Source organism: Aythya ferina, assembly GCF_964211825.1.
Source record: "Aythya ferina genome assembly, chromosome: 2".
Classification (NCBI taxonomy): domain Eukaryota; kingdom Metazoa; phylum Chordata; class Aves; order Anseriformes; family Anatidae; genus Aythya; species Aythya ferina.
The window spans coordinates 126,110,172-126,128,690 of record NC_140297.1 but is presented as its reverse complement, the minus strand read 5'-3'; the positions used below and the strand labels follow the sequence as shown (position 1 = coordinate 126,128,690).

Sequence of the window (18,519 nt, the reverse complement as noted above, 5' to 3'; positions counted from 1 at the left end):
GTGTTTCTTGGCCCTCATTCAGTAAGCTACTTCATTGCTATGTCAATAGCACATATACATATATAAACACATGTCCAAGTGCTTTTCTCACTGCAAGTAGATTTAAGCTGTTGCAGATATGTCATTTTTTCTAGATGACCAAAAAAGTTCTCTGTGAAGAAATGTTAATCTTAGCTGTATACTTAACTCAGAAAACATCTGCAGTTTTAATATTACTGTATCTCACCACTGATGTCACATTAGGCAGTTCTGTTTGTTTGCATGGTTTTGGTTTAGCTGTTTTTCTTTTGTCTTTCTGGTCTTAATACATAAAGCCAGGAAAGAGTTTTCCTTGTAGTATTCTATTTTTCCATTCTCTGACTATATCATTACAATCTTAATGATGCTTCCGTAGATGAAGGTCTACTTCCTAATAAAGACATTTTGCATTTTTGCAAGAAAAACAGTAAGATACTTTTGGATCAAGTTACTGGCAGTAGAAATGTGTGGCTGAAAAAAATTTGCAGTCTTCTTAAACATCCATCTGAATGGAAATATTTGGAAGAGGTGGAGGAAATAATGTCACATATGATTATTTAATAAACTCCACTTTAAAAACATTCCTTATGTGTAATACTCAAAGTATTTTTATCAAACTACAAGTGTTGTATTTTGATGCCCTTGAATAGCACCAGTTCTCCACTGAGGCATAGTACAACTGATATTGGTTGGAAGGAAGTGACTTAGCTCTTACAGGAAAAAAAATAACCTAAATGTGGGAAAAGGTTTATAAATACTTCCAGAGATTGGCATTTTGAAAGCTTGACCTTAAAATCTTAAGAGTACACTTACACAAAGGTTGCTGCCTTCAGTTTGGCACAGACTAGGAGATAAATTTTTAGGATATATTTTTCTCTTGCCCATCTCTCTTATACAGAGTATACTCAGCATAGCAACCTGCTAGTCAGCAAACTGCTGACTGCCTATTCCTCATTAAGGCATGCAGTGCAGAGAAACATGCAGGTAAGAAAAGCGATGAAGCAATGTAATCAGCAGCTGAGAATCTCTTCCACTTAGTAGCAGGAGGAAATGAAGGAGAAAAACTTCATGCTTCCTCTTTGGAGCTCTACTGGTGTGGACTAATTTAATAGGGATGAGCAGCCACAGGGGCAAACAAGTACCTGTTACTTCATACAAGTGACATGTGGTAGTCTATGGATATACTACAAGTGAATCCCAGGATCTTCAACCTCACATGTTCTAAAGCAAAAAATCCAAGTTCATGACTTTCTACAGTTTTCTACAGTATTGATATTTTATCAATATATATATTGATATTAATATACTGTAGAAAACTCCCTCTGGATCTTAATCAATGATATATATAGAAAAAATAGAAATGGTTCATCTGTGAGAAGGAATGGAAAACAAAATGAAAATGACACTCATTTACAAGTCCAGTTCAGAAGTGTGCTGTGGGCAAGAAAGCCGCAAAATAAATGAAGGAAATGAGGAAACGAAGGGGCAATGTTGCATCTATCTCATTTTATCTATTGTATCTATTGAGTTAAAAGAAATTTATCCTAATGCATTTAGGGGGAAAGCACCTTATCTTTCAGCTAATAATCCCCTTCTGCATAATCCTCTTTTCCAAACAGAAACTAGACAGCATGAGAGGAAAATGGAGAATGAATAAATTTTGTTTCCAAAAGTGGAATACACTAATGAGCTAGATCACTGATGGCAGAATTCACTTGGGAAATGCAGAAAAAAATAATTTAGTACATGCTCCTTAGCATAAAAACTTTGTGTGGGCACATATCTGAATGTGGACATTTATGAACAGGGATGTATAACACACAGACGTACAATGCAGAGAGGTACTCCTGTGTTAGAGGACTTTTTCCCATAGGACTTGCCTATTATGGTAGGTAGTTCCTCGTGGCCTTTTAGGGGCAGAGAAAGAAAGAAAGAAAGAAAGAAAGAAAGAAAGAAAGAAAGAAAGAAAGAAAGAAAGAAAGAAAGAAAGAAAGAAAGAAAGAAAGAAAGAAAGAAAGAAAGAAAGAAAGAAAAGGAGATGAAAAAGCTTGACAAGATCCCAGCTAGAGAAAGGCTGCCTGAATACAGATTCAGAATGATGTGGCTGTATCCTGTATAGACAAATGAATATCCTGTATAATATCCCGTACAGACAATGTAGTTTCAGAGCACAGAAGAAGGAACCCTACAAAAAAAGATCACAATTCTGCTGTAAGTTTTCAAGAAGGATGCTCAGCAATGCCTTCTGTTAACAGATCATTAACTGTGGCCTCAGTATACAGGCAGTAAAATGAAGGATGATGTACTGAACTCTCAAAAAACTGTTATTTGCACTTGCTGTACAGCTATGTTCTCCAGCTTCTTGGTCTCTCCTAACAAGCAATCCTCCACAGTAGCCTATGGGGATTTTCTGAGTTATTCTGCAAGGCTCATCTGACTGTCTAGTGAGCAATTGCAAGATTTTTTGCTTGGAGACACCACTGGTCAGTGCAGGACTCTTGGCCCACAGATCATCGATTCCCTCTCCTAAGCCCTGTAACTTGTAACGAAATGCTGTAACACAAGCTTCTTAGGTTCTTCTTTCAAGATCAAGTTCATTTCAGATTAAGTGAAATCATATTTTCAAACACTTACACTTCCCCAGAATAAACTGGGATCTAAAAGTCTGTTTGGAGCTGGGGCTGGAATATATGTATGTGCACTAATGACACTAAATTTCCCAAAAAAAAACTAACCCCAAAGGTTAAGTTCTCTTCAACTTAATTAGCTGAAGTTGGCTTTTGGAATGTCAGTGGATAATGTGCCAGGAATGTCTTTGCGCTGAGAGTGTCATTAATAGATTATATACATAAGAGACATGATTTTTAAGCTTCAGGTCAAAAAGCCACCTTTTAATTTTTCTTGGAACTTTCCAACCATTTTATCCATGGTGGAAACGATAACACTTTATTTCATAATAAATATTCTGAAGACACTCCTAATGCAGAAAAATATGAATTACATTTATGCAGACTTCACAGTTATAGTTTCATTGTGTGAGACAATGTGACCCTACATCTGTAGAGAAAAAGTATGTTTATAATATTTTCTTGAGAAACCTCTCTACAACAGCACATGGTGTAGCCAATGAAGAGTGAACGTCTAAAGTTTCAGGTTAAATAAACAGTGTCTAGGCTTCTTCTAAAAAATATTAACTATTTGATCTGCAAAATATTGCTTGGAAATCTTCCAATATAAAGTCTTTCATAAGATTATTTCTGATTCTTGTGTTTGGTAGACTGGAAACATCACCAAAATGATCACTCTTCATTTCATTGAATAGAACTAGAAGGCACTGCAAACAAGAATCCAATTCATTTTCTCCAACAAAAGCAAGATCATTCATCTAAATCATGTTATTTCATAACTTCCACTTCTGTAGATATCTAAAGCATGCATTTTCTTGGCCCTAGTCTAGTTAACCTCCTTAAAAGCAACCTAGGAAAAAAATATTTTTAGATAAAGTTGACAGATAACATTGAGCTAGAGAAAATGACTAGCTCAATGGCACAGCACAGCCATGATATCCTGATAAACTGTGTACAAGCAAACAATATATGCATTATATGGGACCTATATGCAGTTATACATCTGGAGAGAAAAAAAAAGCAGGTAGATCATGCCCCAGGAATATGCCTTTATTCTGGAAGCTATGGCTCTGAGAAGGACTTGACAAATACTTCATTGAAAATATTAAAAATAAAATTGTTTTTGATAGAAAGATATTTCCTAGTTCAAACAGAGGACTTCTTCAGTATACATTACACAAGAAAGCTAACTGGATGACTAAATAAATTCTTCCGGCTATATAAAAGACTACTATTTAAACATGTAAAATACAAATTAAAACCACAACTCTGGAAGTGGAAGAAGTTTTGGAATATTATTTAGATAGATATAGCTTTTTAAAAAAGAATGATCAGATTAGTAAGTAATCTAAATGATTGAACAATCTTATATTCACCCCAATTGTTACAAAAAGTTATCTAAAGATCTGGTAATAAAAATATTTTGTAATTAAAATACACTGTGAGCTAACATGTCAAACAGTAACTGGTTGCAAACAAAAATTCCATAGAGTCTCATACGTGAAATAAACTTGATGTATACCATCTGTCTTTCATTACTAGTAATGTCTTAATTTTAAATCCAAATTTACCTCTGCCACATATATACCTGCTATAAAATTGTATACATTTGCAAATTATTTAAACACAAATATTATATGAAAATGAGGGGACAAAATAATACAGACAAGGGAAAAAATAATTTTGGAGCACTTTAATCTTCCTGCTCTGTGCTGTGGTATATGGCTTTATATTTTTATTTGTTGAGATGTATGATTTCATATTCTTAACCTAGTGCTATAATCTCCACATCACAAAGCCACCACAGAACTTGCTGTGACTGCCCAATTCCACGTAAAAGTCAGCCAGGTCTTGTGCAGATCTTCAAGTCCACAAGGCTAGTGCAGATCTTTTGGGATTGCTTTGGCAAAGTCACGTAAGACATCTTGCATAGTGTTTTTCTTTACCATGACCAGCTGAACACAGTGAGATTAGCTTTGAGTTTTCATAATCATCAGGTTCACATAAACAAGGAAAATTCCAAACCATTACTTTGTGCTTAATGTATATCTTTCCATGCATGAAAAGTGTGCTTTTATCTTGATATAACTCAAGCCTATCGAATATTCTTTTTCATATGTTCAAGAAAGGCATACATATATATATATATATATATATATATATATATTTTTTTTTTTTTTTCACAGCATATTATTCAAAAACTAGAAAACATGCAAGTCCTGGATGTCTTAAAAATAGAAAGTTAATAGTAGCAAACTTTGGACTGAGAAGCTATCTGTGTAATCATTTGCTAGCTCACTAAAATGTTAAGTGTCCTTGGGTTAGTCTTGAGTCTTTCAAGTTTGGCAGAATAGAACCTCCAGAAGGTTTACTACAGCTTAATTATTGACCTGACATAATACTTAGGCTATGTAGCACATGCTGATGGCTTGTTTGGTTTAATTAATTACTGAGTAAGCATTTTATTTTTGTACCTTGGAAGATTTTCTGCAGTTAATATGCCTTAGTTAATTTTCGTAGCATTGGACAGAAGTCTGTAATGTCTTGCTCAGTGAATTTATTGTAGGTGAAACCTGCAAAAAAGGGAAAACATATTAATAGTTATGGCTACTAGGAATCACACATCTTCGTTGTAACACAAGCTCTGTTCATACTGGATTTAGAATTTGTTTGCAAAACTAAACTCATCTATTCCTATTTGTTTTGTTGAATCACCCTGCAGAACCAAGTTTATCCATGTCTAATTACCTTGATTACAAGTCAGCAAGCTACCATGTTTAAAATAACTGAAACATTAAAGAGCATGCATTCATCTTTAAAAAGAACCTGACTTTGTGTTTTGTTTCTTATTAGATACCTATCAATATGTACCTGCTTTTTCAATGCCTTAATGTAGCTGAGAAAATTTATGGCAGATGTTCTACATGAGCAGAAAACAATAATCATATCCACTAACCACTGTAAAATACATGTATAGAAATGATAAGCTATATTTTATTTAGCTGTCAAAATAAAATGCTTTCTTTCCCTGTAGAAATATTCTATCACTCTATCAAATTTAACAGAACGTTATCTCTTCAATTTAGATGTAGTCTTACTGTTAGGCTAAAAGAATGTTTACACTTCTAGCCTCAGATCCCAATGGATAGTTCAGATAGCTAGATGTTCGTCTCCACTAAGTACTGTAAATTGTCAGGATATTTTCTGAGAATATTTGTAATATCTTCATAGAATTTTCAGCTTTGGAGGTACTTGTCTTGGCTTTTTAATGTGGTTGTTCATTTATTTGTTCTTTTCTAAATTGAATTACTAATAAATTCACCTATAAAATAGCACAAACTTGTGAATTTTGTCTTTAGGCAACTGAGACATAACTACCCATACCTACTATGTTAAGTTCTTAATTCATCTTCTTCCTTTGACTAGAACCATATGGTTCATATCTATTTTTTCCTCATCTGACTTGAGCAGCTATGAAGATGTAGGATCTCATAGGTAACTTCACTCAGGAGAAAGCTTCAGTGATGGAAAAAGAGCTCTGTCTTGTTTATTTTCATGTATACAGGAAATATTTTGCTTGCCTGAGCTGTAGTTTCATATTTCCTTAAGCCTTGGCTAGTCAGAGACCTCTGAGCAGAGAGACAAGTCAACTTCCCTTCCCATCCTGGCATTCTCCTGGTGTGTCCCAGCATGCACCCTCCTGTGGTTGAGGTGAACCAGGTGAAGGACCAATTATTAAAGCTGTCAGCTAAAATTGTACCAGTGAAACTGCAAACAGGCTGGTTTTCAGTTCTGTTTTCTGACTCTCCTCACTGTCACACTGCTGCCAGTGCTGCCACAAGAAAGGATCAAAACTGTGGCCACTACCCCAGTGGTTAGCATGTATGTTATGAAACCGTAGCCAAAGACAGGGGGCAATAAAACCACCAGACAATGTTTCTCTGCCTATGCCAACCTGTTGATTCAAAAGACCTCTCTATTCTTCAATGTTTCCTCTCTTGTGAAGTCTGCTTCTCTGTCAGTCAGTCTGTCTGCTCCCTTCGTCAGGACCTCCCTCCATCTGGCACAGCACCCTACTGGGAAGGGCCAGCCAAAGCCTGGTTGCCTAATGCTTATGTGCCCTTGAACAGCTCTGCATTTTGATGCTGGTTTTGGAACAAGCATGCTTTACTGTTTCATGCAGACAACTTATAATGGCAGTGGCAAGTAAGTCTATCTGTTTTTAGGATAATGAACACAGTTAGATTTTTCATTTGCAAACTTCTGAAAGGTCAAAACCAACCTTATTAGGAAAACTCTGTTGACTTGCACAGACACCAGCTCAGAGAACAATGAATACATATGGAGAACATTATTTTATGCACAGCTGGGTACCTGAGACAATGAAGGAAAAAAAAAAAAAAAAAAAAAAAAGAGAAGAAAGAGAGACAGAGAGAGAGAAAGGGAGAGAAAGGGAGAGAAAGGAAGGAAGGAAGGAAGGAAGGAAGGAAGGAAGGAAGGAAGGAAGGAAGGAAGGAAGGAAGGAAGGGAGGGAGGGAGGGAGGGAGGGAGAGAGGGAGGGAGGGAGGGAAGGAAGGAATTCTAGGAATAAACAGGGCATATATAGTTTCCAGGGAACAAAGGGAGAGGGAGAGGGAGAGGGAGAGGGAGAGGGAGAGGGAGAGGGAGAGGGAGAGGGAGAGGGAGAGGGAGAGGGAGAGGGAGAGGGAGAGGGAGAGGGAGAGGGAGAGGGAGAGGGAGAGGGAGAGGGAGAGGGAGAGGGAGAGGGAGAGGGAGAGGGAGAGGGAGAGGGAGAGAAATCCTTCCTTCAATAAGCCCAAAATTGTGACAGAGTAAATTAAGGAACCTGAAATTCCTACATCCCTAATATGCTGCTACAAAATGAAAGGTAATTTTTGCTTCTCTAATGCAGAACAGGTCAGTACAGTGGCACATAGAGTACATGGCAGTGGACTTGGTATATCAGTGAGTCAGAAAGGATTATGAATTTTAAAACACCTTGGCTTTGAGGCAGCCAAGTCTATGAAGGTCTGGAGAAGTTTAAATATAAAGCTACCAGTATCTGGGAACTTAACAAATTACCTCATAGTTATTATTATGCTATGAACAAGTACTTGCAATATTACAGTCCTCTAAATCTTACCTTTTCCTTATGCAAGAAAGATATGTTGTCATTGTTTTTCCATTCTTCTTCAGATTAGTCTTTTATTTTTTTCTGTAATAAATAATACAATAAAAGTTAAAACAAATTCTAAGCAATAAATAGGTTGCATTTATCTATACTTTATTTCTAGGAATATGTCCAGCACGATACGAAAGATATTGCACAGAGTATTGGATTTAGAGTTGTCCCATAAGCCTCACTGTGAACATTGCCTCTTATTTCAGCAGGGCGGGGTTGCAGCAAAGTACAACTCCAATGCAACTTTCTTCATTTGTCAACAATTCTTTTTCTCCTTTAACTTTTTTTTTTTTTTTTTTTTTTTTTTTTTTCAGGATGTTATACTGCTGGTGTGTAGTATCTACAGAGGGCAGTAGCTCTCTAAACCTTCTTGTGCAGGTGCAAAGCAGAAATCCAAGACTTACTTAAATTCCAGACAGCAAATTCAGTTAAGTCTGCTTCCTAATAAATCAAAAAGCAAACCAATGTACTGTTAGGTTTTCAAGTTAGTAGTAGCTGTGAAAACCAACAGGTCTTCTGGGATTTCACCTTGAAAATTTAAGCCCAGAACCTAGATTTAGCATTCTTAATGTACAACAAAAATATATAGGTATGAAATAACTGGAGACGTGAAAATAATTTTATTATTGTATCACCTAATATGGGGTTTTGGCTCTCTTTCTTTGAGAGATTGGTCTCTCCAGCTTTTAATAATGTACTTTCTGATTATCAGTTTCCAATTTTTTAGCAATGATGTAATAGCTAGGATAAGCTGACTGAAGGATTTCTTTGTGACTCTCACTAGCTACCATTGAACCTTTTTGCTCCCCATTACCATCACACATAGTTATGTGCAACTAATGAACACTTGCCTTTCCCTGTGGTACTCTCCATTTGGGCATGCATATTGCATAGGCCAAGAAGAAAAGAATTAAAAAAGCACCCTCACAACCATATTCAACACAACTTATCTGACCCAATGGCCACATAAGCCCTCCTTTGACCATACATCATGGGAGCCAGCAATACTCTGAGAGCATTTTCAGTGCAATAACTTCTAGGTGACCAGTACTAGGGATGGGTGAGTGAAGGAGGCTCCTTCCCACAGGATTTGGTTGAATGCACAGTAGTGTTACAGCATTTCCCACTACTGCCTCCCTCCCCCCCCGGCAAAATCACTGATATAATGAAAGGCCAAGAAGTCACAACTGACATATTTTTTCCTCTTAATGTATTAGCTAGACCAAATCTGAAGCATATGATGCAATGAAAGATTAGCCATCAGCCTTCAGAGGATCTGAAGAAGAGCTAAGTATGCAAACACTAGAAGATGATTAATGAAATTATTCTCTCATTTTTGAAATATAAATCAACTCTTATTATGCTTTGTGACAGCTACTTATTGTAGTTGGAGGGATGAGCTGTGATGCACTGACCATATTTTTAGCCTCAGTAATGTAACTGCAAATCCCACTAAAAGGGTGACTTTGTAAGTGCCAAAGGATAGATTTTGGCCCTTAACTTGCTATAAAATAGAGTATTTTTCCTATTATTGTTGTTGTTATGGGAAACAAATTGGGCAAAGAACTTTTGGAAGGAAAGTTTCTTGAAATGGCCAAGAATGTAACAGCAAAGAGTATAAAGAAAACAAGTTATCAAAATGAAAATAAACTAATGAAGAAAACAATGCTTAGAACAGCAAACTAAACAGAGGAAAGATGCTTTAAAAAATCCCTTTTCACAATCAGTAAGCTCTACAAAAAAAAAGCTCTACAACAAAAGCTCTATTTTTTTCCCTGTTTAAAATACCTCCTTTCATCACAAAAGATCCATTATTTTTTTACTCATTGTTTCCTGCTCACCCCTGCACTTAAGATCCTAGTTTCTTGTGATGGTAAAGCAAAATGAAGAATAACTTAGTAGCAACAACTGTAGTGAATCGTTGACTTTAGGAACCTCTTGATATATACATACAAAAGATATATAAAAATAATGGATGGTGAAGCAGAGTGACAATGAAATAAGTCATTGGACAATATACAGAAGAGTGAATCCAATAACACTGGAATCAACAGGAATCTTTCCATTTACTTTAGTGGGCATTGAATTAGGCCATTACAGAGCATAAAAAAGACACATGGATAGCTACCATTGTCAAAGTTTCCAGATCTCTGTTTTCCACATTCATGAACATATGAAAATACAATACTTTCCAGTAGGTGCACAAAGGAGTTCATTATGACTTAACATCAGAGAGGATGTTATGCCATAATTTTATTCTACTGAAAACAGATCCATTGTTTTCTTTAAATGCTGCTGTGTTTAAAAAAAATTGCAAGAGCATTTTCATTTTTAGTCTTTCTTTTAGTCTTCTTCAAGTTTCTGTGCACCGGTTATTATCTAGGCTTTGCATACAGCCTTTGCCAGGAACTTTCCACATCACATTTCCAATCTGTGGTACAGGTGAAGACTTAACAGCATCACTCAGTAAGAAAGGCTTACAGCATGCTGTAATGCAAGACTATTATTTACAGTTCTTCCTTTAGACAAATACTGCTGGACTTTGTATCATTTGAGAATTTTGAAGGATGTAGTGTGACTATCAGAGAAATCCTTTCTATGTAACACTGATAAACAATAAAACATAGAATGGTTTACTATATGCAAAATTATTTCCATACATTGGACATATTTGTGATAAAGAGTTTTCCAAATAATTCCAGAAGTGGCTATATCTGACTGTTGAGTAACATGCCCTGGGGCTGCAATGATCTTATTTAAGCTCACAAAAGAATAACAGTCACAAAACCTCCAAGGATGACCCAAGGGACTGTGGAGAGTGTTGTTTGTGATTCACTGGAGAGGCAGAGTTCCATCTCTGAGTCACTCCTGAACTTACATACTCAGATTGATGTCTTTTACATACTCAGATTGAGGTCTTTTTGAAAAAATGAAAACACTAGACCAGTTCAGTCAGTTCATTACTTCCTCAGACAAATGCTATATAAAAAATACCCTTATGCAGCAGCTTCCCATTTCACCTTGAAAGAGCTTTATTCCAGTGAAGAATGCAGTGATTTCTGTTTGTATAAAATGCTTTTGCATTTCTAGCATTTAAGTTACAAGTTACAAAAGTTACAAGTACAAGATGCTTATTTGTAATTTTAACTAACTGAAGACAGAATAACCAGGAAAAAATTTGGTGGTTGAATCTGCAAATGCCTATTAAGGGGTGAGAGAATAAAATTCTTGTTATCCAATACTTCCCCCCCCCCCCCCCCCCCCCCCCCCCCATATCATCTATAGGAATGATAGCAGAGCAGCAGAGCAGTCTGAGAAACCACAATTTATGTAATTGTTCATTCTCCTCTGGCCTTATAGTTCTCATTGCCTTCACTGGGCATTGTTTGATTATTCCAATTGAATTAATTACTAAAGAAAATGGAATGAAATGTTATGAATCTTAGAATCAGCAAAAAAGGTAACAGAATCTGCTTGAAATAGATTGAACCTGACAGGCACTTATTCTTCAAAACCAACTTTTATAAAAACTACTATAACTCCTTGGGATGTAGGATATTCTTGTTTCTGCTAATCAATTGTTGGAGAAGGAAAAAAATAATTTGTATTTTAAATTATGTGTATCTCAATTTAAGTACTTGGAAGACTCTGGCATGCCCAATATAGACTTATAATGTTAACTGATACTCAAAATACATGAAGGGGTAGGTGGAGCAGGAAATTTCTTTAGATGTGACTTGATGAGGGTTAATGAGCCCCCAATCATGTATGTGCTTTCTTAGATGATAAAATAGCAACATCTCCCTTTTCCTCACTGGCAGATTTGAGTTTTTCAGCAGCCAGATAAAGCCTATTGTTTAGAAAGTAACACGAACTCTAGACAAGGATGCTTCACACAGAAAAATAACTCAGAGGTTTAATAAAGTAGGATTTTCCTATGTTTTAGTACTTAAAATAACAATGCCACTATGACTTGAAACACAACTAATTCCTGTCACTTTCTGAACATAAAGAACAATATCACTTCAGTCAATTAATCAAAAGGTGAGATGACCTTAATCTAAATATTTAAGGAACAATTTTAGGAAGTGATACATGTGGAGACAAGGAAGAAGGCAAGGAATACACTTGTTGGAAACTTCACTTTTCTGATGATGTTTTCTGATGTTTACCTGTGTTATCTTTTTAAAGTGTCATTGCTTTTTTTAAAAAAAACTATTTATAAGAAATATGGAATCATTTCACAGACACAACTGAGCTCTGCCTTCTGTTACAGGTTACAGTGCCATTGATGTTTAAGGAGGGCTGTTGAGCTTTCAATTCCCCCTACCATTTTTTTTTTTTTTTTTCCCCCAATGGATTGAAATGTGTCCAAATAGCAGCACGACTTTGAATTGAAAGGATAATTCTCACGTGACACTCTTAGTGCTTTGGGGAAAACACACACATACAAACCTTTGTGTCTGATTCAAGATGTGGAAAAAAAAAAAAAAAGACAAATCTATGAGAAATATTTCTGAAATTGAAAACATACTTAAAAACTCTCCTATGTATTTGTTTTGTTTAGACTAATTAAGACTTCTGCTTTATGTTACCACAATAGACATTGAACATTTGTAACGTATTTACTGAGGCTAAAGGAATTATGGGATGAATTTGTATCTATTATATCATTATCCTTAAGCAACAATATTTTAGTAATCAGTTGGAATTTATTTTTATCTGCCAATAAGGTGACTTGGCAGTCCCCCTAGATTTTACATCTTCAATAAATTATATAATACAGAATGTTAATATATTTTATCAGGAAAAATAATTAAATAATATAGTTTTCTTGAAATGTTCCATTACTATAAATGCATAGCTGAATTAAATAAAGATGGAAACAAAAGGATTTATGGATTGGCTGTGTTCTATAGCTTGCACAGGTTCTCTCATATCTGTGTTACGTGTTATACCAATGGTTGTCTTTATCATGAGCTGAAAAACAGGCAGTTATTTAAAGAAAATCTGTTCAAAGAGTCAAAACTAAGTTAAATAATATAACACTAAGGTTACAGGGATTTTCTTCTGTTGTTGCAGCCCCCCCAACATACTCATATACATCCCCCTCTCTCACACACACACAGAACAAACATTCACTTCCCTTATTAAAACATGATGGTGGAACTAGCTCTTACTAACACAATATTTTTCCATGTCCTGCTCACTAAGTCTAAATTACATTAGAGTCAAGCTTTAACTACATTGTCTCCTCTTCCAAAGAGAATTTTTTCAATATATATCTTTTGAGTTTCTCTAGCAATATGAAGGGCTATGAAAGCTTATAGTTAAAAAAGCTATTTTAGATCTTTAAAAAATCCTTGGGTCTAGTTTCTTCTATTCAGCTTTTGTATTGTACATTGTTAACTTTTCCTGAAGCGTGAAGACCAGAAAGTATCAGCAGTCTTTCCTTAATATTACATTATAGAGAATAGCATAATATCAAGACACTAGTAAAACTCAAGACATGGTGTATGATTTTGGCAATTCATACTCTGTTAATTTAAGAAGTTAGTTCTTACAGCTGTTCCATACCACAATTTTTGGCCAAGGTTATGGACCCTTTAACAGAGAAAGCAGAATGGGAGGTCTATCCCAATGGCAGAGACCCCCAGTGCTTCTTGTTTATAGCCCAACATATTAACTGTCATTTAAAATTGACTGCTTCAATTTACATCAACATACAAAGCTATGAATTGGAGTGGCTGAGGAGCTGCTACAGAGCTCATTCAGTTTTTATTTGCAATGGGACCTCTAATTTCCAGGAGATTAACAGGGCAACAGATAGGAGGGGTGTTTCTGAAATTGCCCCTAGGCTTCAGAGGTGATGGATCAGCACAGAATGAGGATCCATGTTGAGGCTCCAAACTGCAAGAGAGAAATCTGTGTTCAGCCCCATTGAGCATGCCGAGCAAACAGTAGGCCTAAACCAGCTATCGTGAAGGAAACCTCTGCCTTCTCAGACCCTGGACATCTAGATTACCCTGCTGAGGTAGAGACAATGCATTCTCTTGAGGAGGTTCTAGGACATGCTCAATTATAGAATCATAGAATGGTTTGGATCGGAAAGAACCTTAAAGATCATCTAATTCTGCCCCCCCGGGGGACACCTTCTGTTACACCAGGTTGCTCAAAGGCCCATCCAACCTAGTCTTGAACACTTCTAAGGATGGAGTGTCCACAATTTCACTGGGCAACCTGGTCCTGTGCCTCACCACCCTCTGAGTAAAGAATTTCTTCCAAATATCTGATCTAAATCTACGTTCTTTTAGTTTAAAACCATTACTCCTTGTCCTATCACGACACTCCCTGACAAAGAGTCTCTGCCCTGCTTTCTTTTAGGCCCCCTATAGGTACCGGAAGACCACTATATGAGGTCTCCCTGAAGCCTTCTCCAGGCTGAACAACCCTAACTCCCTCAGCCTATCTTCATAGGAGAGATGCTCCAGCCCTTTGATCATCTTCATGGCCTTCCTCTGGACTCGCCCTAATACATCCTCATTCTTCTTATATTGGGGGCCCTAGAACCAAATGTAGGGTTCTAGGTGGGGTCTTATGAAAGCAGAGTGGAGGGGGAGAATCACCTCCCTCGCTCTGCTGGCCATGCTGCTTTTGTTGCAGCACAGGATACAGTTGGCTTTCTGGGCTGCAAACACACATTGCCATCTCATGCTGAGCTTCTCATCAGGGCTGCTATTAATCCATTCTTCACCCAGTCTGTATTTGTGGTTGTGATTGCCCCAGACCAGGTGCAGGACCTTGCACTTGGCCTTGTGAACCTCATGAGGTTCACACAGGCCCATCTCTCAAGTGTGTCCAGGTCTCTCTGGATTGCATGTCTTCCCTCCAATGTGTCAACTGCACCACTCAGCTTGGTGCCATAAACAAACTTTCTGAGGATGTACTCAATTCCACTGTCCACGTCAACAAAAGATGTTAAACAGCAGCAGTCCCAATACTGACCCCCGAGGAACACCACTTGTTACTAGTCTCCACCTGGACACTGAGTCACAACTCTTTGGGTGTGATCATCCCACCAATTCCTTAATCACCATCAAATCCATGTCACTCCAGTTTAGAGACAAGGATATCACGAGAGATGGTGTCAAATGATTTGCACAAGTCCACGGAGACGATGTCAGTTGCTCTTCCCCTATCCACAAATGCCGTAACCCCATTGTAGAAGACCACCAGATTTGTCAGGTATGATCTGCCCTTAGTGAAGCCATGTTGGCTGTCACTAATCACCTCATTTTTCATATGCTTCAGCATAGTTTCCATAAGGATTTCTCCATGATCTTGCCAGGCACAGAGGTGAGACTGACTAGCCTGTAGTTCCCTGGCTCTTCCTTTTTTTTTTTTTTTGTTTTTAAAAATGGGGATTATATTTTCTCTCTTCCAGTCGGTGGGAACTTCACTAGACTGCTACAACTCAGCCTTCTCCAAAACCAGGTGTCCCATTTCCTTTCCCAGACTTCCCTCTACAGAAGCCTTTCTTGTTGCCCTTAACATCCCTGGCCAAATTTAATTCTAATAGGGCTTCAATTTTTAATTGTTATATGGCCAGAGTTCCTGTAGTTGAAAGAGCACTGCTACAGAAACAAGAGATACATCCTCCAGAAGATGAAGGCCATGCACATGTCTGTTATAAGACAGTATCTTAACTCCATAGCTACAAAGATGGTTATGAGATGATGAATGAATAAACAAGGGTAAATAAAAACTAGATCACACCATACTTTGTGGCAATTCAATTCAGTGAAAATGGCAAAAATAGCAGTAGAGTGACCAAATTCTAAGAAGTAAATGCTTTGGAGTTCAGGTAGTTTTGAGTATTTTCAATGTTCCACCTTTTATGAATGTCAGAAACAAGTTTTCTCTTTTGCCCCAGTCCTTAACAAACTCATGAAACTTCTTTTGTCCTTATTCCCGCACACTGTGAAACTCTGACAAACATAGCTGAGATGTGAACTGAGCATCAGGAAATATGTATTCCACTCCAAATATATCCAAATATATACTGGCTGAAGGATGCAGGTGGTTACATCACATGCATAATGCATGAATCAGCAGCTGATGATGCCATATTTGGCATATTTACATGCCAAACTTCTCACTAAAAAAGAGATATTTTACCCCAAACCTATGACAGGAGAAATTATGTTTCCTAAAATACTGCCAGAGGCTGGTAGAAGTGACGTGTACCTAGTGAAATGCTTGTCATTGAGTGAATTGAATGTTCAGTGCCATTCATGAAGCTATTAAGCTCAGAGAGCTTTTTAAGATGGTAGGTATAAGCAAACTCAGGTAGAAATCACACAAGCTGACTGGAAAATGAAATTACCTGGAATAACTACTAAACCAGGGTTGCTTGGGGATTTATATGTTTCAAGTTCCTAAACTTGAACTTGTGTATAAATTTCAATTAGTGTATAAATTAGTGTATAAATTTCAATTAGAAATTTATACTCAATATCAATTTTTATCCTGCAACAAACAGAATTTAAAAATAGCTTTATAAGGACAATAGATGCATCAATATGATATGCGTGTTAAACTAAAACTGGATTGTTTTAATTAGCAGTTCTGAAGATGCAGAGACATGTAAGAACTACCACTACTTAGAATTGACAATGAAGTTGTGGGAAGAACTTCAAGAAACATGAAGATGAGAGAAGACAGCATTGTCAGTGCTGCTAAAGTGCCATAAGGAACTCAGATGGAACAATACCACTGACAAGAAGATATGCAAAGTTTTTTTTTTTTGGCTCCAGACCACAGGTTGCAGTCATTTGAAACTGATCTATTTCAGGAGTCACAAGGTTCAGTTAAAGTGTTCTCAGACTTAGAGAAGGGCAATTAAAATCCATAACTGAAAATAAAGCCTAAACTCAAAATAAAAATCCTGCATACTTTTAGCTTATATGTATTAGAGTGGTCTTCAGCACTATGTTTAGTTGGGCTGCACAAAACCCCATTGAATTGGAAATAGATTCTTTGAAAGAGAGCTTCTTAAAGGTGTCTACTGTGACAGACCTAGAGTGGCCAATAACAGGAAGTAGACCATCCCATGCAAACATATTTTGGAGAAATATTTGTCCTGCAGCCCACTGTGACTGTGAGAATTATTTAAAGATGAGTTAGGAACAACTGCATATACCAGGAACAACTGAGAAGGTTGTTGGGCACTGGGACAGGCTCCCCAGGGTCATAGTCACAGCACCAAGCCTGTCAGAGTTTAAGAAGCATTTGGACTGTGCACTTAGTCACATAGTATGAATTTTTGGGTAGACAAATGTGGTGCCAGGAGTTGGACTCAATGATCCTTCTGGGTCCCTTCCAACTCAGGATATTCTATGATTCTATGAAATTACTAGCTGAAATGCAGGGTTGCCTTCATATATGGCTTTTTATCAATATCCAGTCTACTCAGAGACACTGAGAATTCAACCTTAAAATTAAAACCAAGAATAAAGCTTAATTCAAAACAAAATAATGAGAAAGTAAACCTCAGCGCACCAGATGTTTAAGCAAAATAAGCAACCATCTTTAAAGAAAAGAGAGGTATAAAAAACTGTCATCAAGTCTGAGGATGACACCAAATTGAGGGGAGCAGTAGATGCCTATGATAGGGCTGCCATTTGGTGGGACCCAAGCAGGAGGGTGCAATGGGCTATCAGGAACCTTATGGAATATAAAATAATAAGTAGTTTGAGAGAAGTGATTATCTACCTTTTCCTGGCACTCAGTAGATGACACCTAGAGTACTGTGCCCAGTTTTCAAGATCTAAGTGGATAAAGCCCTGAGCAGCTGGTTGTGACCTCATAGCTGAGCCTATTTTGAGCAGGACCTGAGACCTCCTAAGGTTCTGTCCAACATGAATTTTCCTGTAATCATTGTGTAAGTATATGAAATAAGTTGAATGTGTTTTGTGAGGAGCCTGGTTGAGAGCATTTTGTTGCCACAGGAATGGGTAGCTTTCTTTATTCTTGACAAAGGGATAAAGAATTGACTTGAGCATCCCTATTTAGATTATTTATGGGTGAACACAGTGCTAATCATGTGCTTGTGTTTTGTGAGTGACTCAATTAAATTGAGAACTAAACCAAAATGAAATTTGAGGTTAAAGAATGGTTATTTTTCTCCCTGCACTACACAATCAGCCAACCACTGTCTCTGCATGTTGTGGTGTCTCTCATAATAAAGATCTGTAGAGCACAGTTTGCTGTGGCGTAAAAAATGGAGACATCCCATACTACAAAAATCTGTAGTGGGTGCTACCAGCACTGAGGGCAAGAGAGATTTAGACCTAGCTCTTTTCCTCTCAAGAGTCTGACAACTGAAGAACATGACAGCCTTTCCATTAAAAGCAGCAGTGTCTTGAGGACATATTTCCTGATCTCTCTAAAACTCTTTCACAGGCAGACTGCCAAAATATTTTGCAGCAAGCAGGACAAGTGATAGCACCCTGAGTAGTTGAAAACAATCTGTCTCACCCTGTGTGTGTTACAGCAGGCACAAAAGATGCCCAGATGCAGATGGAAAATATGGCAACATTTCTATTTTTTTTGCAAAAGCAATGTAATCAGTGTTCATACATTGCAAATGTAAGAAATCTTTACATCTGTTTTTAATACTAATAAAGAATA

At 37.1% G+C, this 18,519-nt stretch overlaps 1 protein-coding gene across 7 annotated transcripts in view; it reads right to left on the bottom strand.

Moving 5' to 3' along the window:
* The window catches only part of SULF1 (sulfatase 1), a 264,797-nt gene that overhangs the window by 103,957 nt on the left and 142,321 nt on the right, over window positions 1-18,519 (bottom strand). For all 7 annotated transcript variants that reach the window (XM_084509643.1, XM_084509642.1, XM_084509644.1 and 4 more), the window contains 2 exons: window positions 7,789-7,860; window positions 5,120-5,218 (listed from right to left, as the gene is read on the bottom strand). The gene's annotated coding sequence lies outside the window, so the exon portion shown is untranslated. The remainder of the gene's footprint in view (window positions 1-5,119; window positions 5,219-7,788; window positions 7,861-18,519) is intronic.